Below are 26,734 nucleotides of genomic sequence, written 5' to 3'. Positions count from 1 at the left end.
TCTTGGTGCAGTTTGGGCTCAATGCCCAGCTTGTCTGGACCTGTACATCTACTCTGAATGTACTTTGAATGGGTGCCCATTAAGGTAGGACTTTGGAACACGCAAGTGTCCGCTTACCCATAGGTGGGCAAGCAATCTAAGCTTAGTAATGATTGGAGTTCCTCATTTTGAATAAAGCTGCTGTTAGTGATTCAGGTGTCTGTGTGGTTTAAGAAGCCTCTTCTCCACTCATATCCAAACGAACATCAGCCCTGGCTATATTCTCCCTTCCTGGCCAGAGCGAGGAGGATCCTCTCGGCATGACACCAGCACAGTGACGATTAAACGTAGAAGGACCCAACTTGAGAAATGATTCTGGACCAGAACTGTCTGACTGGGTGGGGAATCAGTGATCTCCCGGATAATGGTCTAGGTTTAAGGGTTCAAATGGGCTTCCACATGACATCAACATGACATTCTGCATGCTTAGTATGATGTCACTATAGTCTACTTCTTGCATGTGTAGCATGACAAAATGATGTGTAATGAAAAGTAGGAGCAAATTTTTCTCCACCTTGTGAGGGCCAAATAGTTGAATCCAACCCTGCATCCAGCACTGCCCTCGAACTCTAAATTCACTTTCAGATTCTTACATAATGTCTTTCAGCTGTCACACTGGAACTCTCTAACCTTGATGATGTTCCTAGAGATTTATTCTGTTTTACTATATTAGTCATCAGTTAAATAGAACCATAGATTTTCTATATATCCATACTGAAGTACAGCAGGCCATTACATTCTTTGTTACTGTATTTTTCAAGAATTTATTTAGGTATATTACTGAATATCTGGCACTTCCTAATGCAAAATACTCATCTGCTTGTGCTGTGGACAGCAATCTTTCATTGCCCATGTCATTCAGTCTGCTGTACTGATTCGTAGAATTTCACATAGGGACTAATGTACAGTCTCATTTACATCAAAGGTGACATTCCTCCTTATTTTTTAGGAAGATACAATTCCAGAAGCTTAGTTTAAAAACTGTTTTGTTGTTGTTGTTGCTCTTACAAAGAACAAATCCCACCAGCATAATGATTTTGGATATTTTACTTTTTCATCAGAACAACAACAATATACATATATATATATATATATATATATCATATATATATATATATATCAAAATTTGGAGAATGTTTTCTCTCTTTAAATAAATCCCTTAGTAAGTTTAACTATTACAAGTGAAGAATGAGAAAAGGAGAGGAAAGAAAGGTAAATAGAAAGGAGAGAGGAAAAAGGGATGATTGATCAGTGAGTAGTATTTGAACACTTGGTTCAGAGCACTGTACTAAGCATTTAAGTGAGTACAGAGGAATTAATAGACATTACCCCTTCCCTCAAGGAGCTTACAGTGTATCAGGGAGACAGACACTAAAATGAATTACACATAGAGGGAAACAGAAGAGTCCAAAGTCATGTAAATTAATGCTCTGAGACCAGGGACAGGGTGAGGGGGGAGAGGAGAGACTTTCCCTCACCATGGTCCACAGCTACCTTCCACTACTGACAGTAATAATAATAGTAATAATGGTGGTATTTGTTAAGCGCTTACTATGTGCAGAGCACTGTTCTAAGTTCTGGGGTAGATACAGGGTAATCAGGTTGTCCCACATGAGGCTCACAGTCTTAATCCCCATTTTCCAGATGAGGTAACTGAGGCAAAGAGAAGTCAAGTGACCTGCCCACAGTCACACAGCTGACAAGCGGCGGAGCCAGGATTCGAAACCATGACCTCTGATTTCCAAGCCTGTGCTTTTCCACTGAGCCACGCTGCTTCTCTAACAATGATGTTATATATTAAGAGCTTACTATGTGCCAAATGCTATTCTAAGCACTGGGGTAGGTACAAGGCAATCAGGTTGCCCCACAGGGAGCTCCCAGTCTAAAATCATCATTTTACAGGTGAGGTAACTGAGTCACCCCCACTCAGAGCCACACCTACAGAGTTTCAGGGCCTCTCACTGGCAGTCGTGCACGTAGTAGGATGCCTTGTTCTCCAGTGGTCTCCTCCTGGAGGTCCCATCCACCATTTTAGAGCCATGTGCACGGGGGTGGGGGTCTAGAGCCTCCTCTCTGCACTGTGGGGCCCCTTTGGACCATGTAGGAACAAGGCAGCCTGAGTCTCCCTCACCTCAGTGGAGCTCAACCCAGATGACGGTTTGGAGCCAGGGAGGAGAAGGAAGAGTGAGGAAGAACCTTTTTCCTCTGGGTGGGGCTCAGTGTTAGAAGCAGCCTGGTGATTCCCCAAGGCAGCAAATGTTGTATGCTTGGGGCTCTGGGACCAGGAGGTGCTCACCTCTCTGACCCAGAGCACAAGCTTGAGAAAGGGAAGGCTAGCATTTAGTGAGCACTTGTCTTATGCCATCAATTCAACTTTGATCCATGCATCTCTCCCAGAATGTCCATTCTCCATCTGCAATAATTCTGGTAGTATATCCATAGAGTTTTCTTGGTAAAAATACACAATGGTTTACCATCACCTTCTTCTGAGCAGTAAACATTAGTCTCTGCCCTTAACTCTCTCCTATGCTGCTGCTGTCCAGCATAGGTGAGTTTTGACTTGTAGCAGATTGCCTGTTTTGACTTGTAGCAGATTGCCTTCCTCTCACTAGCCATTGCGCAAGCTAGGAATGGAATGAGAAGGCCTCAGCTTGACTCTCCCTCCCTAGCCGAGACTGGTAAGGTGCTGGAAACTCTACAGGTGTGATCCTGAGAGGGGATTGAGCACTTAGCTACAAGAATAGAAAAGAAGATCCGTAAAGACAGTCAATCAATAACTCAGTGGTATCAACTGAGTATTAACTGTGTGCAGAGCACTATACTAAACACTTGGAAGAGTACAAACTACCAGGAGCTTACATCTAGAAGGGGAGACAGACATAAATTTAAATTAAAAATGGATAATAGATACATGAGTGTTTTGGGGCTGGAGGTGGAGTGAATATGAACTACTTAAGGGAAACAGATCCAAATGTATAGTTAATTCAAAAAGGAGAAGGAGTAGGGAAATGAGGTTTTTGTTGGGGAAGGCTTCTTGGAGGGATTGTGACTCAGTGGAAAGAGCCCGGGCTTGGGAGTCAGAGGTCAGGTGTTCGAATCCCAGCTCTGCCACTTGTCAGCTGTGTGACTGTGGGGAAGTCATTTAACTTCCCTGTGCCTCAGCTAACTCATCTGTAAAAATGGGGATTAAGACTGTGAGCCTCACGTGGGACAACCTGATTACCTTGTATCTCCCCCAGCACTCAGAACAGTGCTCTGCACATAGTAAGCGCTTAACAAATACCAACATTATTATTATTATAAGGTGGGGAGAATGGTGGTCTGTTGTATATTTAGAAGAAGGAACTCCAAGCCACAGGGAGGATGTGAGTGAGAAATTTGTGGCTAGATAGACGAGATTAAGGTCCAGTGAGTAAAGTAAGTTGGCGTTCAAGAAATGAAGTGGGTGGACTGGCTTGTGAGAGGAATTCAGTGAGGTAAAATAGGAAAGGGTAAAGTGATTAAGTGTTTTAAAGCCAATTAAAGGGAGTTTTTGTTAAATGTGGAGGTGGCTGGGCAACCGCCAGAGGTTCTTGAGGAGTGGGGAGATGTGGACCAAGTGGGTTTTTAGAAAAATGATCCAGGCAGCTATGGACATGAGTGGGAAGAGACAGGAGGCTGGGAGGTCATCTAGAGGTCTAATGCAGTAATCCAGGCAGAATAATAATGTTGGTATTTGTTAAGCGCTTACTATGTGCCGAGCACTGTTCTAAGCGCTGGGGTAGACATAGGGGAATCAGGTTGTCCCACGAGGGGCTCACAGTCTTAATCCCCATTTTACAGATGAGGGAACTGAGGCGCAGAGAAGTGAAGTGACTTGCCCACAGTCACACAGCCGACAAGTGGCAGAGCTGGGATTTGAACTCATGAGCCCTGACTCCAAAGCCCGTGCTCTTTCCACTGAGCCACGCTGCTTCTCCAATACAGTTAGTACTTGAATCAGCACAGTAGCAGTTTAGATGAAGTGAAAATGGTGGATTCTAGAGATGCTGAAACAAAAAATTGATCAAAATTCCCCAGGGCTAAAGGGGGTGCATGGGAAAGATGTCCTTTCATCTGAGACCTTAGGTCATTTAGTATCCTCTGCACCCTGAGCCCCACAGGACTTATGCCCATATCCATGAATTATACATTATAAATCATTTATATTGTTTGTCTCCCCTGTAGACTGAAAGCTCACTGTGGGCAGGGAATGTGTCTACCAACTCTGTTGCACTATACACTATCAAACACGTAATGCAGTCCTCTGCACACGGTAAGCACTCGCAGGGATTGTCTCTATCTGTTGCCTAATTGTACATTCTGAGCGCTTAGTACAGTACTCCGCACACAGTAAGCGCTCAATAAATACCACTGAATGAATGAATCAATCAATACCACTGACTGACTGACTGACTGTGAAGGCGAACCAACAGGAAATGGTGATGTTAAATATGTGGGTTGAATGAGAGAGATGAGTCAAAGATGATACCAGGTTTATGGACTTGTGAGAAAGGGAGGATAGTGGTGCTGTCTACAGTGAGGGGAAAGACAGGAGAGGACAGGGTCTGGATGGAAAGATGAAGAGTTCTGTTTGAGGTATCAGTGGGACAACCAAGAAGAGATATCATGAAGTGGAGACAGTGAGTGCACATAAATAGTTCAAGGAGTTTGGAAGGAATGGTAATAATAAAAATAATTATGGTACTTGTTAAGGGCTTACTACAGCCTGTCCCACTGCCACCTCTCCTCCCCTTCTCCCCGTTCAGGGCCCTGCCACCTCCTTCCCATCCAAACCCTCCCCTTCCCCCTGCTCTCTCCCCTCTCTCCCCCTTGCACCCACAGCTACTTTCAAGTTTGGCTTCTGGAATCCCCGCTCCATTACAGGTAAACTACCTTTCATCCATGACCTTTTCCTTTCCCGCTCTCTCCTCCTCCTCGCCCTTTCGGAAACGTGGCTCACTCCCAAAAACATGGTCTCCGCCACTGCTCTCTGCAGCGGAGGCCTCTCCTTCTCCCACTCCCCCAGACTCACCGGTAAGGGAGGAGGCATCGGCTTCCTCCTCTCACCCCTTTGCCGCTTCCGCACTATCCCTCTTCCCCCCTCCCTATCCTTCCCCTCCTTTGAAGCCCATATCATTCGCCTCTACCACCCGCTTCAGATACTTGTTGCTGTCATCTACTGCCCTCCTGGTCCCACCTCCGACTTCTTCAACCACCTAGACCCCTTTCTCACCTTCCTTCTCTCCTTCTCTCTGCCCACTCTGATCCTCGGAGACTTCAACATCCATACGGATGTACCCGATGACTCCTCTGCCGCCCGCCTGCTATCCCTCCTCGACTCTGCCGACCTCCTCCTCCACCATATCGCGCCCACTCACCGACTCGGTCAAACCCTCGATCTCGTCATCTCCTACTGCTGCACTACCTCCTCCCTCACCAACTTTGAAATCCCTCTCTCTGACCATAACCTTCTCACCTGCCTCATCTCTCACACTCCCTCCCCCTGCAAATTTTTGCTACTCTCCCACAGAGACCTCTGCTCTCTTGATCCCATCCGTCTTTCCAAAAGCATCTCTCCCCACCTTGCCCCCCATCTTCACTTCCCACTCTCGATGATCAGGTCACCGCTCTCAACTCCACCCTCTCTACTCATCTCAACTCTCTCATCCCCCTTTCTCTCCGCTGCTCTCGCTCCACTAACCCACAGCCCTGGATCACCTCCTCCGTCCGCCTCCTACACTCCTATGCTCAAGCTGCCAAGCGCTGCTGGCGAAAGTCCAAGCACCAAGCCAACCTCATACATTTCAAATTTATCGTTCCTGCCCTCTCCTCCGCCAGGCAAAACTTCTTCTCCTCCCTCATCGCCACCCATGCCCGTCACCCCCGCCAATTGTTCCGGACCTTTAACTCTCTCCTTAGGCTCCCTGTTCCTCCCCTTCTCCCATCTCTCACCCCCAGTGATCTGGCCACCTACTTCATCACAAAAATCAACACAATCAGGTCTGAGCTCCCGAAAGTCACCCCTCCCCCTTTCCCCTCCCCCCCACCAGCCCTCTCCCCTACTTTCCTATCCTTCCCTGCAGTATCCTCAGAGGAAATCTCCTCCCTCCTCGCAAGTGCCACCCCCTCCACCTGCACCTCGGACCCCATTCCCGCTCACCTTATAAAAAAACATCGCCCCTGCCCTCCTCCCTTCCTTAACTTCTATTTTTAACCACTCAATCTCCAATGTCTCCTTCCCCCTGCCTTCAAACATGCCCATGTCTCCCCATCCTAAAAAAAACCCTCTCTCGACCCCATTTCCCCTTCCAGTTATTGCCCTATCTCCCTACTACCGTTCCTTTCCAAAATCCTAGAATGAGTCGTCTACACTCGCTGCGTAGAATTCCTTATCTCCCATTCTCTCCTGGACCCCCTCCAATCTGGCTTCCATCCCCTCCACTCTACTGAGACTGCTCTCTCTAAGGTCACCCATGACCCCCTTCTTGCCAAATCCAATGGCTCTTACTCCATTCAAATCCTCTTTGACCTCTCAGCTGCTTTTGACACTGTCGACCATCCCCCTCTCCTCCACATCTTATCTCACCTTGGCTTCACGGACTCTGTCCTCTCCTGGTTCTCCTCTTATCTCTCTGGCTGGTCATTCTCAGTCTCCTTTGCAGGCTCCTCCTCCCCCTCTTATCCTCTAACTGTTGGAGTTCCCCAAGGGTCAGTTCTTGGCCCTCTTCTGTTCTCCATTTACACTCACTCCCTTGGTGAACTCATTCGCTCTCACGGCTTCAACTATCATCTCTACGCAGATAACACACATATCTACATCTCCTCCCCTGTCCTCTCCCCCTCCCTTCAGGCTCGCATCTCCTCCTGCCTCCAGGACATCTCCACCTGGATGTGTCCCTGCCACCTAGGAGGCAAGTTAATCAGGTTGGACACAGTCCCTGTCCCACATGGGGCTCACACTCCTTTCCCCATTTTACAGATGAGGTAACTGAACCACAGAAAAGTTAAGTGACTTGTCCAAGGTCACAAAGCAGGCATGTGGCAGAGCCACAATTAGAACTCAGGTCCTTCTGACTTCCAGGCCTGCACTCTATTCACTAAACCATGCTGCAAGACAATACCTGGACTGTAGAATGTAAGCTTGTTATGGTCAAGGAACGCATCTGCTAATTCTGTTGGATTGTACTCCTCCTAGCTCTTAGTACAGTGCTTTGCCCATAGTTAGAACTAAATAAATACCATTAATTTATTGATTAGAGGGAGCCTTGGGCTCAAGGGAGAGGGTTTTTTTTTTTTTTTTTAGGATTGGGGATTCATGAGCGTATTTGAAAGCACTGGGGAAGAATTCCTGGGAAAGTAAATGGTTGAAAGGTCAGGGAGGGGTGAAGTGTTTTGTTAAGGATGCAGTCAGAAGCACAGGTGGAGGGGATGTATTTTGACAAGTAGAAAATCTCCTCTTGAGTTACTTCTGGGAAAGATGGGAGAGTTGAACACAGACAGGAAAAGGGAAGGCCTGGGAAGGAACAGGGGAGATATGAGGAAGATCACACCTGATAGTTTCAATTTTATCAGTAAAGAAATAAAGTAATAAAGTATCTCAGGTAATTAGATGCAAGATGAGGAGAGAATCAGGGACAGGTGATTTGAGGGAGTTATATGACTGAGACAGTTGACATGGAAGATGGATGTGGAAATCAAAGAGACTGGATAAATGACACTTGCTCTTCTAGTCACACTGTCTTATCCCTCTCTTTGTACTCCCACTGTTGGATTATATATTATTCTAAGTGTTTCTGTTTCAATATAAAATATGGTAATGAGAGGGATGCATGGTTATGTTGAACTTTATGTTGAGCCCCTTGAGCACCAGGGAATATATCTAATTTTTACCTCTGTACTTTTTACACTGTGCTTAACAGTTCAGATCACTTCAATGTCCTTACTACCACTTCAATGTAAAAGAATAATTTTGATGAAATTGGAACCAAAATTACACATCCAATTCATTCAGTAAGTAGCATTTGTGGAGCGCTTACTCCGTGAAGAACAACATAATAAGCTCTTAGGAGAGGACAATAGAGTCTGTAGACATAATCCCTGCATCGAGAAACTTGTAATTTACAGATTCAAGCATTTAATGAAAAGGCATGTATTTTACCAGCATTTTCAAGGTGTGATAAGTATAACTTGTTCAATAGGCAAAAAACAAAATTGACAGGTAAAGGAAAATCTGTTTAAACGAGGCAATTGCCCATTTTGATGAGGATCAGTAACCCATTTTTGTTTTTCTACTACACTTAATAGGAAAAAATAAGAAATGTCTAAGTTATTCTGTGCATTAAACTCGACTTGAATTATTTAACTTTCATATAAAAAATTATTCCACAAGGAGAAATTTCTTGTAAAAAAAATACATATTTTCAGCATAACTAACCAAAATGACTTTTGAACCCTCAAATTAATATTAAAGAATATTATCCACAATAGAATGTTCTCCAACAAGTTTTCCAGATACTTTAAGCTGACAAAATATATTGTAACTGCAGTTATCCTGTTATTCAGGCAAGCAGTAGTTTAGTTTTTAGGTTAAAAAAATGTAGATAATTTAGACTAAGCATATTTTTAGGTCTGAATCACCCAGATCATTTGCTATTGTTGAGTGTAGGTATGGCAAACTATATAAGCAAGCCAATTCTTTGAAAATAATTTCAATAAGGAAATTGCTCTTTTGACTTCATGCTACATAATGCAAGCATACTCTTTCAACACAGCTATTATTTTCAAGTTCTTCCCATAGTGCTATCTCTACTCCTACCTCCCATCTCTTAATCCTCCTTGAACTCTCAGCTGCCTTTGACACTGTCGACCACCCCTTCTCCTCCACACTTTATCTTACCTTGGCTTCACGGACTCTATCCTCTCCTGGTTCTCATTATCTCTCTGGGCGTTCATTATGGGTCTCCTTTATGGGCTCCTCTTCCCCCTCCCATCCACTAACTGTTGGGGTTCCTCAAGGGTCAGTTCTTGGCCCTCTTCTGTTCTCAATCTATTCTCATTTCCTTGGTGAACTCATTCGCTCCCACGGCTTCAACTATCTCTACACAGATGACACCGAAATCTACATCTCCTTCCCTATTTTCTCCTCCTCCCTCCAGGCTCGTATCTTCTTCTGCCTCCAGGACATCTCCACCTGGATGTCTGCCCACCACCTAAAACTCAGCATGTCTAAGACTGAGCTCCTTATCTTCCCTCCCAAACTCTGTCCTCTCCCTCACTTTCCTGTCACTGTAGATGGCACTACCATCTTTTCTGTCTCACAGGCCTACCACCTTGGTGTCACACACTCAGTGGAAAGAGCCCGGGCTTGGGAGTTAGCGGTCATGGGTTCGAATCCCAGCTCTGCTGCTTGCCAGCTGTGTGACTTTGGGCAAGTCACTTAACTTATCTGTGCCTCACTTACCTCATCTATAAAATGGGGATTAAAACAGCGAGTCCCATGTGGGACAACCTGATTACCTTGTATACCTCCAGCTCTTAGAACAGTGCTTTGCACATAGTAAGTGCTTAACAAATACCACCATTATTATTATTATTATCCTTAACTCTGCTCTCTCATTCATCCCACATATCCAATCTGACACCAGGACCTGTGGTCTCACCTTCACAGTACCGTAAAAATCTGCACTTTCCTCTCCATCCGAACTGCTCCTGTGCTGGTACCAGCTGGTACAAGTTTAGAAAGTAAATAGGACCTTCACCTTATAAGCAATTATAAAATGTATCCAACACAGAAAATGAAAGGAAGACCCAGAAAAGGAATGAGAGTTCCAGAGTGGAAAAGAAAAAGGCAGTTTGGGGGCTGTCATGGTGTTAATACTCCAGCCATTATGTTTACAAGTCTCCCCAATTAATTCACTGTTTTCCAGTTTGTTTGGTACTGTGTTGTCAATCATCCTCCAAATGAGAAGAATATGGTTGCCATGAGTAATGCTACAAGTTGAACACTGGCTCCCTTCATATACACGAATAACTCAGGAAGGAAACTAAAATGGTGAGTACCAGATGAAGTCTTCTAAACTGAAATGATCATTTTCATTATAATTTCATAAGATTTTGATTACTGTTTCACCTCATGCAATATTTACTACTTAAATTGGTCTGTGGCCTTACATTTTAATGACCATTTAATGCATAAGGTGATAATTTTTACACATATTTTTTGTCATATCTGTAATTAAAGCTGTTTGAAAGCTTTAATTGGAAATCATACATTATTAGAAGAAGGGAAATTCTCATTTAAGAGATAGTCTTTTCAAAAGTGCTCCCACTGGGTCATAAAATTACAATCTGTCCATCTTTAAATTTGGCTACATAATAAAGGCCTTTCACCTACTTCTTTAATGCTCTTCGTATTTTATGAAAGATGGATACTTCCATGGAAAAATGGCATATTCATTCATTCATTTAATAGTATTTATTGGGCATTTACCATGTGCGGAGCACTGTACTAAGCCCTTGGAATGTACGAAGTGCTTGAAATTCGGCAACAGATAGAGACAATCCTTGCCCAATGATCAGCTTACAGTCTAAACAGGGGAGACATCAAAACAAAAGAGATGAAAACAAAAGCAAGACAACATCATGCAAATAAATAAAATCAAGGAGATATACACCTCATTATCAAAATAAAAAGGGTAATAATATATACAAATGAGCACAGTGCTGAGGGAAGGGGAAGAGGGAAGAGCAGAGTGTGGGGGGGAGGGGGAGCAGAGGGGAAGGGAAGGCTCAGTCTGGGAAGGCCTCCTGGAGGAGGTGAGCTCTCAGTAAGGCTTTCAAGAGAGGAAGAGAGTTTGGCCAATGTGAGGAGGGAGGGCATTCCAGGACAGTGTGAGGACGTGGGCCAGGGGTCGACGGCGGGATAGTCGTGAACAGGGGACAGTGAGGAGGTGAGCAGCAGAGGAGCGGAGCCTATGGGGTGGGCAGTAGAAAGAGGGAAGGGAGGAGAGGTAGGAGGGGGCAAGGTGATGGAGACCCTTGTAGCCTAGAGTGAGAAGTTTTTGTTTCATGCGGAAGTTGATAGGCAACCACTGGAGGTTTTGAGAAGGGGAGTGACATACCCAGAGCGTTTCTGCAAGAAGATGAGCTGGGCAGCGGAATTAAGAATATCGACTGGAGTGGGGAAAGACAGGAGGAAGGGAGATCAGAGAGAAGGCTGACACAATAATCCAGTCGGGATATTATGAGAGCTTGTACCTGCACAATAGCCAATTGGATGGAGAGTAAAGGGCGGATTTTGGTGATATTGTTAAGGTAAGACCGGCAGGTGTTGGTGACGGATTGGATGAGGGAGTGAATGAGAGAGCTGAGTCAAGGATGACACCAAGGTTGCGGGCCTGTGAGATGGGAAGGATGGTTGTGCCATCCACAGTGACAGGGAAGTCAGGGAGAGGACAGGGTTTGGGAGGGAAGATAAGGAGCTTAGCTTTAGACATGTAGGAAGAGTGGTTTGCTAAAACACAATGATCAATTTCAAACAGAAAATAAAAGCTCCTTTAATTGTATAAGGGCAGATTCCTGAAAGCCATATCTAGTTCTATTCTAGCCCAGGTACAATAGAAAACATGCACTTTTTTTTCACTAAGTATTGAGAAGAGGCAAGGTGTATTTAATAGATCACAGGCCTGGGAGTGAGAAGGTCACGAGTGCTAATCCTGACTCTTCCACTGGTCTGCTATATGACCTTATCTATGCCTCCGTTACCTTATCTGTAAAATGGGGATTGAGACTGTGAGCCCCTGTGTGGAACAGGGATTAGGTCCAAACTGATTAGCCTGTATCTATCCCAGCACTAGTAGAGTGCCTGCCATATAGTAAGTGTTTAACAAATGCCATAATCTTTATTATTATAATTATTATTGTAAAGACTCTGTCTAATTTACTTCTGGAAAACTGCTTAGTCCAAGTGCTCTCATTGTACTTCTCATTTACTTGAGCTATTAACCATTTTACGCACAGTGACATTCTTGGAATGTTCCAGCCTTCAATTCTGGCATTTAATGACACTTCTACTTTTTCCCTGTAGCTATCATCCAATCCAAGGGTGTACAGTATCTGCCATAGTTTTCAGAGCTAGAGAAGCCTAGTTTGCTTCTCAGGAGATTATTTTTCCCATAAAGTACTACTAACTGGAAGTTCAGACACTCCAGAAATTTTGAAAGAGGAAGTCAGGAAAGCAAATTTAATTGAATGCCTACTATTAAGCTGTAGTAGGAATTGCTACATCCTATTTTGTCCCTGAGTGTAATGCTTTCCTAATTACCTTTTCCTCAATCTCTGCATTACTGCCATCTATACTTTCTCAGTAATTCAGTAATTCAGTTAGGTACACCCTGATTTGTCTTCCAGTACATTCTTCCAACCATGAAGATAACCATTATTTTCTTAAATCCATTCAAATTACAGCCATTATTTCTAGTCCAGTTAGACATTACTAGTAAAGGAATGCCTTGTCTTTCAAGAATCTTCACTGATACAGCACCTTAAATTAATGTTTTACATTACCAAAATTAACATTACAGCATTCAGAATTTCTTGCATACAAATGACAGAACATTCATGGAGTCAAGTGGGTCTATAAAGTAAAATACTTTATAAGATTGAGTCTGAATATATATATATATATATATATATATATATATATATATATATATATATATATATATATATATATATATATAATATTTAGAGTGCATTTGTAATCATAAAATTTAGCATACTTTTTAAGTATATTAATTACTTACTCTACACTATAAGCTCTCTAAACTGTAAGTCTGTGTGGGCAGGGAAGATGTCATATCCATCAATCCGTAACTACTGAATGCTTTCTGTGTGCAGAACACTGTACTAGTTGCTTGGAATGGTAAAGTATAACACTATAACAGACATATCCTGTCCACAAGGATCTCAGACTCTACGGGGGAAAGAGAAAGTAGTATAAATACATAAGTTACAGATATGTACATTAGTGCTGCCGGCTTGTGAGCAGGGATAAATAAAGGTAGCAATTCAGGGTGACACAGAAGGGAGTAGAAGTAAAGGAAAAAAGAACTTAGGGAAAGCCTCTTGGAGGAGATGTGCCTTCAATAAGACTTTGAAGTCAGGGAGATTAATTATCTATGAAATACGAAGAGTGAGGGAATTCCAGGATAGAGGCAGGTCATGGGGGAAAGGTTGGTTGAAAGATAAATGAGCTAGGGATACAGTGAGTAGGTTGGCATTAGAGCAGAAAATTGTCTGGTCTAGCTTGTAGTAGGCGAGTAGTGAAGTGAGTTAGAAGGGGGCAAGGTAGTTAAGTGTGAATGATGAGGAGTTTCTGTTTGATGCAGAGGTGGATGGGCAACCACTGGAAGTTCTTGAGGAGTGGGAAAACATGGACTGAACATTTTTGTAGAAAAATGATCTGGCAGCAGAATGAAGTATGGACTGGAGTGGGGAGAAATAGGAGGCAGGGAAGTCAGCAAGGAAGAGGCTAATTGTGAAATCAAGGTGGGATAGGATAAGTGCTTGGATTAATATGATATCAGTTTGGATGGAGAGGAAAGGACAAATTGAGTGATGTTGTGAAGGTCGAACTGATAGAATTTAGTGATAGATTGAATATGTGGGTTAAATGCGAAAGGAGTCAAGGATAATGCTAACTGTACCGGCTTGTGAGGAAAGAAGGATGATTGTCTACAGTGATGGTAAAGTCAGGGGAAGAACAAGGTTTGGGTGTGAAGACAAGAAGTTCTGATTTAGACATATGAAATTTGAGGTGATGGCAGGATATTCATGTAGAAATGTCCTGAAGGCAGGAGGAAATGAAAGACTGTAGAGGAGGAGAGACATCAGGGCTGGAGTTGTAGATTTGGGAATCATCTGCTACAGGTGAAGCCATGAAGCCATGGGAGTGAATGAGTTCTTCTAGGGAGTGGATGTAGATGGAGCTGAGAGGCAGCTGAGCGGAGGATTAGGATGCAGTAGAGACTGTTGGTTTGTCAAGGAGATCATTTGTCACCACTGAGAGGGTAATTAGTGTGGAGTGAAGAGGACAGAAGACAGATTGGAGGGGGTCAAGGACAGAATTGGAGGAAAGGAACTTGAGACAGTGGGTATACACAACTCACTCAACAAATTTGGAGAGGAATGGTAGGCAGGAGATGGGGCAATGAGTAGAGGAAGCTATGGGGTCAAGGGAGTGTTTTGGCATTTCTTTTAGGATAGAGGACGCATGGACATTTTTAAAAGCAGTGGGGAAGAAGCCATTGCAGAGCAAGCAGTTCAGGATAGTATTTACAGAGGGAAGAAAGGATGGGGCAAATTTTGTTATAAGTTGCAAAGGGGTGGGGTTGGACACGCAGGTGGAGGGGGTGGATTTTGAGAGAAAGCAAGAAATCTCCTCCTGAGATATTGCTGAGAAAGATGTGAAAGTTGAAGAAGGGACGGGAGGAGGGAGGTACTGGGCAGAGGCAGAGGAGATTGTAGGGAAATCATGCCCGTTGCAATATTTTCAATAAATTAGGTGGCCAGGTCATTAGGGACAAGAGATTGGAGAGGTGGAGGGACAGAGGGTTTACAGAGGGAATTAAATGTCTGAAACAACTGGTGAAGGCCACGGATGTGAGTGTTAATAAGCTTGGAGAAATAATTTTGCCGGGCAGAGTTAAAGCATGCAAGAATAAACTTTAAGTAGACAAAGTTGGCCTGCTATCTAGATTTACAACAGCAGCACTGTCTGGTTCATGTACAAAGTGAACAAAATGAACTTAGGAAATGATCCACGGCTTTGGATTAGTGGTGTGATATCAACGAAGGGATAGGGGAGCATGTAAATTGAGTTCAGTAGAGAGGGTGGTGTTGAGAGCATCAGTTTTGACATCCAGGGAAGGTATTTTGGGTATGGAGACTAAATGGAGCATAATGTGTAGAGAAAATTGTATGGGGTTAAAAGAATGAGGTCTTTGTAGGGGAAGAGCACAGGTTTGGGGGGGAGGATGTGTGTGGGAAAGAAAGCAGGTGAGGAGGTTGTGGTCAGATAGATAGATCTAGAGATTGTACAGCGGCCTACCAACTCTTGTTACATTGTACTGTCTCAAGAGCTTACTCAGTACATGGCTCTGCACACAGGAAGTGCTCGTAAATATGACTGACTGATAATGCCTATTTTCCCTTCCAGGCTCTAAGTTCCTTGTGGGCAGGGAACTTTTCTACCAACTTCATCATACTGTACTCTCCCAAGTGCTTACTTAGTAATATGATCTGCAGTTGGTAAGACCTTAATAAGTACCACTGATTGATCTATTAATTATCAGAAGCTGTATGTAAGCAATACATGTAATTTAAAATTAAAGACCTTTAATAAATAAGCTCTCAATACCATTATTATAAAGTCACATATTTATCAGAATATGCATAAATTACATTTTGTGTTCAAGAAAACAAATTAAATAGAGAATCAGTAAATCATATTTATTGAGATCTTACTGAATTCAGAACACTGTACTAAACTCTGGGAAAAAAGGAGGAAATTAGGACACACTGATTTTTCTGTCGAGAATGTTTTCAGAGACGGGGGAAACAGGACATAAAAGAGCAAACTAGCCCAACTATGCTGTTAAATATTCCCCTTGCCTGGCTCCTTCAAATATGCCAGTTGGAAGAAAATAGGAGAGAGAGTTAGAGACCAGTGGCCTTCTCTTTATTAAATGTTTTTGATTGATACTTTGTCTAGGTTTAACTGGACACCATCTGGTGATTTTCTCTCCTTACAATGAAGAGGAAAGGGAATTAACTGGAAAAAAGCCAAATTTAAATAGAAAATGAAAGGAGTCAAAATTCAAGGGTGGAGAGGTGTTTTAAGAATAATATTGATAACAATGATAATGATAATAATTATAATGACAATAATCATTAACTGCTTACTAACTGCCAGCACTCTGGTAAATACACGATAATCACATCAGACACATCCCTGATGGGACTCACAGTCCTAGATAGGAGGGAGAACAGGTGTTTATTCTATATTTTACAGATGCGGAAACAGCAAAACACATACATTAAGCAATTTGCCCAAGGTCACGCAGCAGAAAAATGGTAGATTAATAATACCCTTATCCTCAGACTCCTAGGCCTTTGATCTTTCCTCTATGTTACACTGCTGCCTTTTGGGAAGAGGGGATGCCTTGGCTAGTTTTGATTCTGGGATTTTACCAGGTTTGACCTCCCAGCATGTTCATCCCCTTAGACTTCCTCTCTATCAGAGAAACTAAAGGGATGAAGGGATGCATTTCTGTCTCCAAGACCATGATTTATTTGGTCCATATTCTGAGAACTGGGGATTGTCAGAACAATTGGAAACAGCTTGTGAGGATCTGATTCAAGGGTAGGGGATTCATGGGTATTTGAAGGCAACCAACAGTCCTTGGGTGTCCTATATAACCACTGATGGAAGAAGATGCTAACAGGTGATCAACATTTGGCCACTTGGAAGGTTGGCCCTTGAAACATATAATCGAATGGCTAAAAGGACGAGGCATGATTTGGCAATTATAAGAAACAAAAAGATACTGACATTTGTAAACACATCTCTCCTTTTTTGCATGTCTTGCTAAAAATAATATTTACTTTTAAACTGCTGTTGAATAAACTATATTTTTGTTTTTTTAACAACAGGCATAAAAACATACATTTTTTTTTCCCATCCTCACTCTCAGCATCCAACAGAAAGCTGACAATGTGTAAAACATGGATTTTCTAAATTCATTCCAGCTGATTTAAGTAGCCGTTCTTGAAATGCATTAATTGACATTGTAAAGGCAGCTGCACTAGAAACTGAAGTCATTTGAATTTTAAAGGAATGTCACTACGCTGAATCTTATTCTTGGAATAAGATATGACTTTTCTCCTACCCAAGACCATTATAACAATGGCTTTGCTGACATTAGGCAAAACACTTTTCTTAAAAGAACAACAATAAATTCAGTGATAAGATTAGGAGAACACTGCAAGAAGAGAAGTTTATTTTTTTCAGATCTTCACACTCCTTCCTGTGACAACCACAACAGTTATGGCTATCCCTACTTACTAAATGAAATAACCATGGCTCCTTCTCCCTGCCCACTAGTGCAAAGCAAAATTCCCTGTATTGTGTAGAGAGAGGGCAGCAGCTCCACATGTCAAAAACCTTAGGTGGCAACCCATTTCCCTTCACTCATCAATCAGCGTATTTATTGAGCATTTATTGTGTACAGAATTTTGTACACAATGCAGTGCTTGGGAAAGAACAATAGAGTTTCTTTTCACATTAGGCAAAACCTCCTGGCTTTGCCCTTTGTTTCACATTCCTGCTCTCCTTACCTGCTTGCCAGTTCTCACACTTTATGTCTTTGAATATCACATCTTCTTACTCTCCTTCAATCTGAATTCTTCTTCTTCTGACCCCATAATCATGCCTTATCCTTTTCCTGGAATATGTTATACCTTCAAATCCACCTAAACATAGCCATCCCCAACCTCAAGAGCCTCCTGAAATCTTGTCTCCTCAAGTAAATGGTTTCTGATTAACTTCTACCAACCCAGGGCATGTTGTCCAAAAGCCACCCTTCCTAAGTATACACTCATCAATATACTCGACTTAAGTACTCATTTATTCATTTTTCCATGATCTTGTTTCTTAAGAGGAACATCTTTTGTTTCCTGCACCCACACAAGGCAGCTTGTCTCCCCATTGTGTAAAAAGCTCTTTCAGGTCAGAACTCTCATCTCTGACTTTTACTATCTTCTTAATGCTTAGTTCAGTGGTTTCTTTTTTGGTATTTGTTGTTGTTGTTGTTGTTAAATGCTTACAATATGTCAGGAACTGTACTGGGGTAGATACAAGCCAACAGGTTGGACAGAGTTGGAGAGAGTTCATGTACCAGATGGGCTCATAGTTTAATTGAATAATAAAATTAATAATAATTATTAATAATGAATGTGGTATTTGTTAAGCACTTACTATGTGCCGGGCACTGTACTAAGCATTGGAGTAGATATAAGAAAATCACATCCCACATGGAGCTTACAGTCTTAAGGTCTTAATCCCCATTTTATACACGAAATAGAGGCACAGAGACTTGAAGTGAGTTGCCCAAGGTCACACAACAGACAAGTGACAGAGCTGGAATTAGAACTCAGGGCCTTCTGACTCCCAGGCCCATATTCTATCCAGTAGGCCATAGTGCTTCTCATTTAATTTGGAAATGCACATTTCATCAGCCATATTTTGCAGTTGTACTCCTCTATGCTTTATCAGGCTATGAATCTGGGAAGAATCCTGTTCCACTGTAACACCATAAAACATCACGTAAAAGTGTAACACTCATTCATGAGCCAACATTATGGTAACATTGCCTTTTCTTTGGGAAACTAAACTAAAACTAGATGATATCCCAGAGAACTATTAGATAACCTTATACCAAATGATTGCAGCTTCCCTCAGTGCAGCCAAACATGTAATTAATCAGGTGTTCTTTGTATTGCCCTACTTACTTATTACCCAAAGGGGAAAATAAAAATTGTTTTATTATTGTACTTTCCAAATGAGTGTTTGGGAAAACCGAGAATTTGTAGTTAATTGTTCAGAGAGCATTTGATTGTTGTCATCTACCCCTCATTCCTAGAAGGTTACTTAAAATTTAAATAAGCCTTCTAGCAGTTGACCCCTGGGTTTCTTACTCATGGAAAAGAGTGCTTGAAAAAGAAACACCTGGGAAAAGAGACCAGAGAGATTATTGCAGCACTAAAGTTAATGAGCCTTTATTTAACTATGAAACAGAAAGGGGAAAATAAAACATAGAACCCTATTCCCAGTTAACATGAAAACACACTTAATAGACATTTCTGTTGAATAGCTAAAATTGCAAGCCAGTGTGAAAATATGTTCAAGCATGCAAGACCTGTTAAAGTGAGGTATATGAAAAGCAGCATGGCCTGGAAGAAAGAGGACCTGGGTTATTATTATTATTATTATTACTATGGTATTTGCTAAGCATTTACTATGTGCCAAGCACTGTTCTAAACGCTAGGGGAGATACAAGGTAATTAGGTTTTCCCATGTTAATCCCCATTTTACAGATGAGGTAACTGAGGCCCAGAGAAGTTGACTTGCCTAAAGTCACACAGCTGACAAGTGGCAGAGCCAGGATTAGAACCCACGACCTCTCTCTCCTAAGCCCATGCTCTTAACACTGAGCCATGCTGCTTCATCTCGTCTCTGCCACTTGCCTTCTGAGTGACCTGGGGTAAGTCCCTTAACTTTTCTGTGCCTCAGGTCCCTCAACGGCAAAATGGGGATTCAATAACTGCTCTTTGTCCTACTTAGACTGTGATCCCCTTGTGGGACATGGACTGTGACTGACCTTATTATCTTTTATCTACCCCAGGGCTTACCACAGTGTCTGGCATACAATGAGTGCTTAACAAATACCACCTAATCTGAAGGCAGTGTAAAGAATCACCCATCTGATCATTTAAAGCACTTTATGCATATTTATATATCTATCTAATAAACCACGGTTTGTAAATGTCCTTGAATATATTCTCAAGATTCCAAAGTTATTTATAAGGGTAATATCCATAAGATATGGCTCTCTCTAACATTTGGAAATCTAACGTTTTTCTGAAGCCTTTGAAAATCATCTTTTCAGAATGCTTGTGTTTTGCCTTTAAAATACACTTTATGCTCAAATAAAGGACAGACTAGTAATAAATTATTAATTATTTTAGGAAGAGTATTCAGACAAATGTAGAGAAGCCCTATTTAGTGAAATCTGTTAGATGCTGGCTGTTCAAATTCAGAGACAAAGCAAAAATACCACATCTGGCTAAAATTGTGTATGTTTGAGCATATTCACATGAGGGGGACAAGCTAAATTTAATATTATCTTTTAAATTGTCTTTTTCTATTCACTGACAACACAATACCAATACATTTTACAGGAAACAAATGATTAGGCCCTACAGAAACAGACTACTTTGTATCTGAAATGGTAGTATGGTTACAGTTTGAAAATGAGATTTATAGCATTCTGTCCATTCAGGGAATTCATTCTGAATGGGCATATAAATCCTCTCCTCAATTTAAAAAGGACAAACATTTTAGTTGAGATTTGAAGTGCAGCCAGAAGCAACGATGGACATGTCTTTTGGGATCAGTATGCTTTTGAAGAGGATTTCAGTAGAATTTGTCTCAGTCCAAATCTGCTCAGCACAAACCTACGGCTATAGCTAAGTTGCTACCAAGCCGGCTAAACTCTGCACATATACCATCCTACCCCCAGCAGTTACACTTACAGAGAAGGTGATGTTTACAGAGCACAAAGCCATCCATTCTCACAGCTTCACCTCTCATGGTTGTCTACATGGAAGACTCTCAAATAATAATAATGTTGGTATTTGTATTTGTTAAGTGCTTACTATGTGCCAAGCACTGTTTTAAGAGCTGGGGTAGATACAATGTCATCAGGTTGTCCCACCTAGGGCTCACAGTCTTCAACCCCATTTTACAGATGAGGTAACTGAGGCACAGAGAAGTTAAGTGACTTGCCCAAGGTCATACAGCTGACAAGCCGCAGAGCCAGGATTAGAACCCACAACCTCTGACTCTCAAGTCCTTGCTCTTTCCTCTAAGCAGCGCTGCTTCTCAACCTTCTCAAATCTACCTCTCTAGTCCCAAACTGCCTCCTCTGCTATCCACTGGCAAGCTAAAATGAAGAGTATCTATTTTAAATTGTTATTTTAAAAAATTAAAATAAAATGAATAGGTATTTCGACCATAGGCCTGGAAGTCAGAGGGACCTGGGTTTTAATCCCAACTCTGTCGCTGAGTGCTGGGTGACCTTGGGCAGGTCATTTCACTTCTCTGTGCCTCAGTTACCTCATTTGTAAAATGGAGATTAAAAATGTGAGCCCAATGTGGGACCTGGACTGTGTCCAACTTGATTTGCTTGTTAATACCCAAGCACTGTAGAACAGATCTTGCCGCAGAGTAAGTGCTTAAGAAATACCATCATTATAATTATCATTATTATTATTATTTCATTTCTTCCATCCACTCTGGGACCGAGGCCAGAGGGTCCAGCTCCTGGTGAGGAATTGCAAGTGCTTCACTGCTTTCCCCACTTCCAGCTGATAAGTGGCTAGATGGACATTAGTTAGCATGACCCCTCCCAAGGAACTGGAAGAGCCCTGGCTGTGGCAGCCCAGATTCTGGTCGCCCATGCCACAGGGATCAGCTCCAGGTTCACCCACACATGCTTCTGTGGCAGAGCCGGAATTAGAACCCAGCTCCTCCTGACTCCAAGATCTGGCCTCTATCTACTCGGCCTAGTGAATAGAGGTCAGACCTTGGAGTCAGAAGGAGCTGGGCTCTAATTCCGGCTCCATCGCCTGTGTGAACTTGGGCAAGTCACTTCACTTCTCTTTGCCTCAGTTACCTCATTCATTCCTTTGTTCTTTCAATCATATTTATTGAGCACTTACTGTGTGCAAAGCACTGTACTAAGCGCTTGGGAGAGTACAATATAACAACAGACACATTCCTTCCCACAACAAGCTCACAGTCTAGAGGGGGGACAGACATTAATATAAAGAAGTAAATAGATATATAAATAAATTATGGTTATATACAGATATACACATATATGCAGTGGGGATGGGAGAGAGGAGGAATGAAGGAGCAAGTAAGAGCAGTGCAGATGGGAGTGAGAGAAGATCTGTACAACGAGGATTAAGATGTGAGCCCAGTGTGGGACAGAGTCTGTGTCCAAACTAATTAATTTCTATCTACCTCAGAGCTTAGAACAGTGCATGGTACATAGTAAGCTCTTAACAAGTACCATCATTATTATTATTATTATTATTAGGTCTGTGAGCCCTATTGGGGTAGCTTGTATCTACTGCAGTGGTTAGTACAGTGCCTGACACATGATAAGCACTTAAATACCAAAATTATCATTATCATTATTAGTTTTGGAGGAAACCATGCATGCTCAGGTCCTTAGTATTAATCCTGTCCATGGCTGCCATGGCCCAGACTGGAGTGTGCCCCCATCTCTGCTGTGGGTGTCAGCTTCAGGTTCACCTATCCCCACTTTGTCTTCAGAAGAAACTGTGCAAGCCTGCATCCCCAATCCACTCCTTGCGCATGAGTTCCTTCCTCCTATGGAGCTCCATGGAAAATCCCATCTCTCTCTGTCTGCCAGAACCAGCCCCTGCTGGGAAGATCAGGAAGGTAGTACTTTCGAGCCAATTGATCATAGCCATTAAAAACAGACTGTTCATCATATCATCTGGAAGGATTTTACCTGAATAATATTTTGTAGAGAAAAATGCACCACCCCATTGTGAAACCCCAGAGAGATGGAAATCCATATTTTCACTGAAACAATTTCAACACATTTAAAACCACTCTTGTACAAATGTGCCAGTTTCCACTCTGAATTGAGTTACACAAAATGATAAGCCTTTAGTTAGCAGATAAACTATTTCACAACAGGTCCTTGGAGTTATATAGATTGTCTTCTCTTTTTTTTTTTTTTTTTTGACCAACAACAAATGGAAGTTTAGCCGGCAAGTATTGCTTGATTCCAGGTTATAAAGTTGCAATCAATCAGTCATTCACTGTTTTTTACTGAGAACTTACTTCATGCAGACTATTAGTATTTGGGAGAATAAAGTGTTTTTGTCAATTTACTGAGAAATTATTATGTGCAGAACAGGCTAGTTCTGATGCATTGTACTCTCCCACACATTTAGTACAGTGCTCGGCACATAGTGAGTACTCAATAAAAAACATTTATTGATTGATACATTAGGGTAATTTTAGACACAATTCTTGCCCTTCTTGCCCCATCACCTCCTTAAACTTAAAATGCCAGAAAATTCACCAATTTCCAATACTAAGGTCTGCATTATGATAAATTAGCTAGGCAATTTTGTCCTATAAAGATTTTGGCAAGACCTAGGTGATTAAGGTGAAGCTATATTTTTGTTCTTAATCATCTAGAAAATTAATTAGCACAGGGCTGAGCATCAGTAAGATTTGTATGCCAATAACTTGGGAATCGGGACTCAATAGACGGGTTTAGCTAAAAAGTAAATCCCAGGGAATGGCTAGTTGATCCAGGCAACAATTTGACCCAGGCAACAGGTAATTATCCAACCAATATACTTCATTAAATGGATCACAGTGAGAAAGACTTACACATTTGCATTAGACATTTAAATGTGTGGTGCTTAAGTTTCCCATCAGTTATTAGAATTTAGTTTAAAATGCATATTAGCTAAATTAAACCCACCATATAGATTATTTCCATTATTCCCCTTGGAACAGATTTGGTAGATAAAAGAAAACAGAGAATTAAAGTGTAAAAGACCCTTTTTTTCTGACACTTGAAACATACTCTGAATGGCTAAATTAAAAATATTTCTGAATTAATTTTCACCAAGCCTAATTCTGCAATCTTTTCTTTTTCAAATAAAAACACCATATGAAAAGTTACTATTAGTTTAGGAGGATAGTCCTCTGTACTCCATCATACTGAGGATTCCCTACAACTCATTCATTCATTCAACAGTATTTATTGAGCGCTTACTATGTGTAGAGCACTGTACTAAGCACTTGGAACATACAAGTCGGCAACAACTCCCATGCACATAGCCCTTACATATGATTGAGGGAAGGGATTGTGTCTACTTACTGTACTGTATTATCTTAAGCACTGAAATAATAATAACAGTTGTGGTATTTCTTAAGTGCTTATTATATGCCAGACATTGTACTTGGCCCAGGGATAGATACAAATAAATGAGGCTGGACACAGTCCCTGGCCCAGATGGAATTCATAATCTCAATCCCCATTTTAGATATGAGGTAATTGAGGTCCAGAGGAGTAAAGTGACTTGCCCTTGGGTAACGCAGCAGACAAGATGAGGAGTCAGGTTTAGAACCCATGACCTTCTCACTCCCAGGCCTGTGCTCTATCCCTTTGCCATGAGCTGCACAGAGTAAATGCTTAATAAACATCATTGATTGTTAAGTGGATGCTGGAAGCACCAACACACACCTGTTAGGCAAATTTATCAGTGGTATTTATTGAGCATTTACTAAGTCTACTAAGTTCTTGGTAGCACCTTTAGATTTCCCAGTACTCTACCGATCTCGACTATGGGAGGAAAAGTCAAGCAGAGGCCTACCAATTCCATTCCTAGCTTGGGCAGTGGCTAGTGAGTGATAGGCAATCTGCTACAAGTCAAAATTCACCTGTGCTGGGCAGCAGCAGCATGAGAGAGTGTTGAGGGAGGAGACTCAGGTTTACTGAGCGGAAGGAGCAATGATAAACGGCTTCCGGATTTTTACCAAGAAAAATCCATGGATCCACTACCAGAACAATTGGAGATTGAGGTGGGGCACTCTGGGAGAGATGTGTCCATGGCATCGCTGTGGGTCGGACACAACTCAACAGCATAAGACAACAACAATTAAGTCCTTGAGAGAGTACAATTCAATAGCTTTGGAAGACACAATTTCTGCTCAAAAAGGGCTTACAGACAGGGGAGACAGACATTATAATAAATTACAGGTGGGATGGTAATCAAAGCACCTAAAGGCTATAGTCCCAAGAGTGAAAGTGAACCAGAAGGGAGGGCAAATAAGGGAAGTGAGGGTAGAGGGAAGAGTTTTTGGAGGAGATGTAATTTTAGCTGGGCTTTGAAGATGGGGAGAATAGTGGTCTGTCAGATATGAACAGGGAGGGAATTCCCAATTTTGTCCTCCTTGATAGATCTTAGATAATTTGTTGGAAGCCATAAAATCTTTTAGTTTTAAGGTAATCATTCTACCTTGAAATAGGAATATGACTTATAAGGAGGATTCAAGGGTGGAAAGTTGGGAAGGGCATCCAGTGATAAGTTATTTTCCAAGCTGCAGCTTTGGAAGTTGTGTGATTCACCACTAAAATTTCAAAGGTGGATGGAGATCCTTGCATTTAAAATGATAGTACCACAGATTTTGCAGTTGAAGGGTGTGCTAGAGTTGCAAAAATGAACTATCAAGAATAATGAAAGTGTATGGAAAAAAATAACAAGAGTTATTTTGAATAAATGATAGAAAACATAAAAAATTCTTGTTTATCCTTGGTTTCAGAAAAATCCAAAATATGAGTTTCAGAGAAAGAAGAAAGAGAGTTTGCTAAAATCTAATATGGAGAAGCACTGTGACCTAATGGGAAGAGCACAATTCTGGGAGTCAGTGGACCCTGGGCAAGTCACTTAACTTATCTGTGCTTCAGTTCCCAAATCTGTAAAATGGGGATTAAGACTGAGATCCCCTTGTGGGACATGGACTGTGTCCAATTTGATTATCTTCTGTCTTCTCCAGTGCTTAGTACAATGCCTAGCACAAAGTAAGTGCTTAACGGATGTCATTAAAAACCAAAAACAAAACAAAAAACATCTACAGAGTTGCTCCAGTCTTCATAACCACAGAGACCTTTGTCCTTTTATTAATTTCCTTGGGTGACCAATTGAGTCAGTTGACTATCTGTACAATGATTCTCCTCTCAGTAAAGACTTTTCAACTTTGTTGTATCAGTTTGCTCTCTTCCTGATGAGGCCAAACAAGGTCCTGAAGGAAGCTACAAACCCTACAAGGAATTGCAGACTGAACTCTAAAATAGAAGATTTTCATCCGGGATTACCCTAAACAGTGGGTTCCAACAGGTTTCTAATTTCTTGTAAATTTCTTACAAATACATGGCATTAAAGCAAGTTTATGGATGACTATTTTGCAGCAGGTGTGTCTTTAATAGTAATAATAATAATAATAGTAATTATTATTGTTCCAAGCACTGTATGAACACTGAAGAAGATACAAAATAATCATGACAGATGCAGTCTCTGTTCCATACGGAGCTCACAGTCTGAAACTATTAAATAGCCTTTCAGTGAAGCAGTAAATATCACTTTCCTTTTAACTCATGCTTAAATATATTCACTTATGTTCCTTGAGGAAATAATAACCTTTACATTCATCAGTGATAGTACTCTTTAACCACCAGAACTTTCTGCTTTCACAATTGTCTTTTTTAGAAAGTAGTACGTTTGAAATATCGAAGGACATTAGAAACAATGTAACCTAGTGGAAATAGCCTGGAACTGGGAGTCAGGAAAGCTGGTTTCTCATCCCAGCTCTGCCACTTGCCTGCTGTGTGACCTTGGGCAAGTCACATAACTTCTCTGGGCCTCAGTGTCCTTATCTGGGAAATTAGAGTTAAACATCTGCTCTCCTTCCCCCTTAAACTGTGAGCACAGCGTGGAACAGGGATTGTGTCTGATCAGATTATCTCATTACCTACCCCAGTGTTTAACACATTATAAATTCTCAACAAATACTACAATTAATTGTTATTAAATTTGGATGGGACATGGAGAGGTCATGCTCAGTATAACCCCTTTATTTTAATGGCATTCAAATTTCCTAAACAAATAAAACCACAAAGGTGGAGAAACTATAACTTCCCTTGAAGGAAAACTACAATATATAGCTAACTTCTCTGATTAATCATGGATTTTTTTTATTTAATCAAGAAAAGGC

This window comes from Ornithorhynchus anatinus, chromosome 1 (assembly GCF_004115215.2).
Source record: "Ornithorhynchus anatinus isolate Pmale09 chromosome 1, mOrnAna1.pri.v4, whole genome shotgun sequence".
NCBI lineage: Eukaryota > Metazoa > Chordata > Mammalia > Monotremata > Ornithorhynchidae > Ornithorhynchus > Ornithorhynchus anatinus.
Note: the sequence above shows the minus strand (reverse complement) of the source record.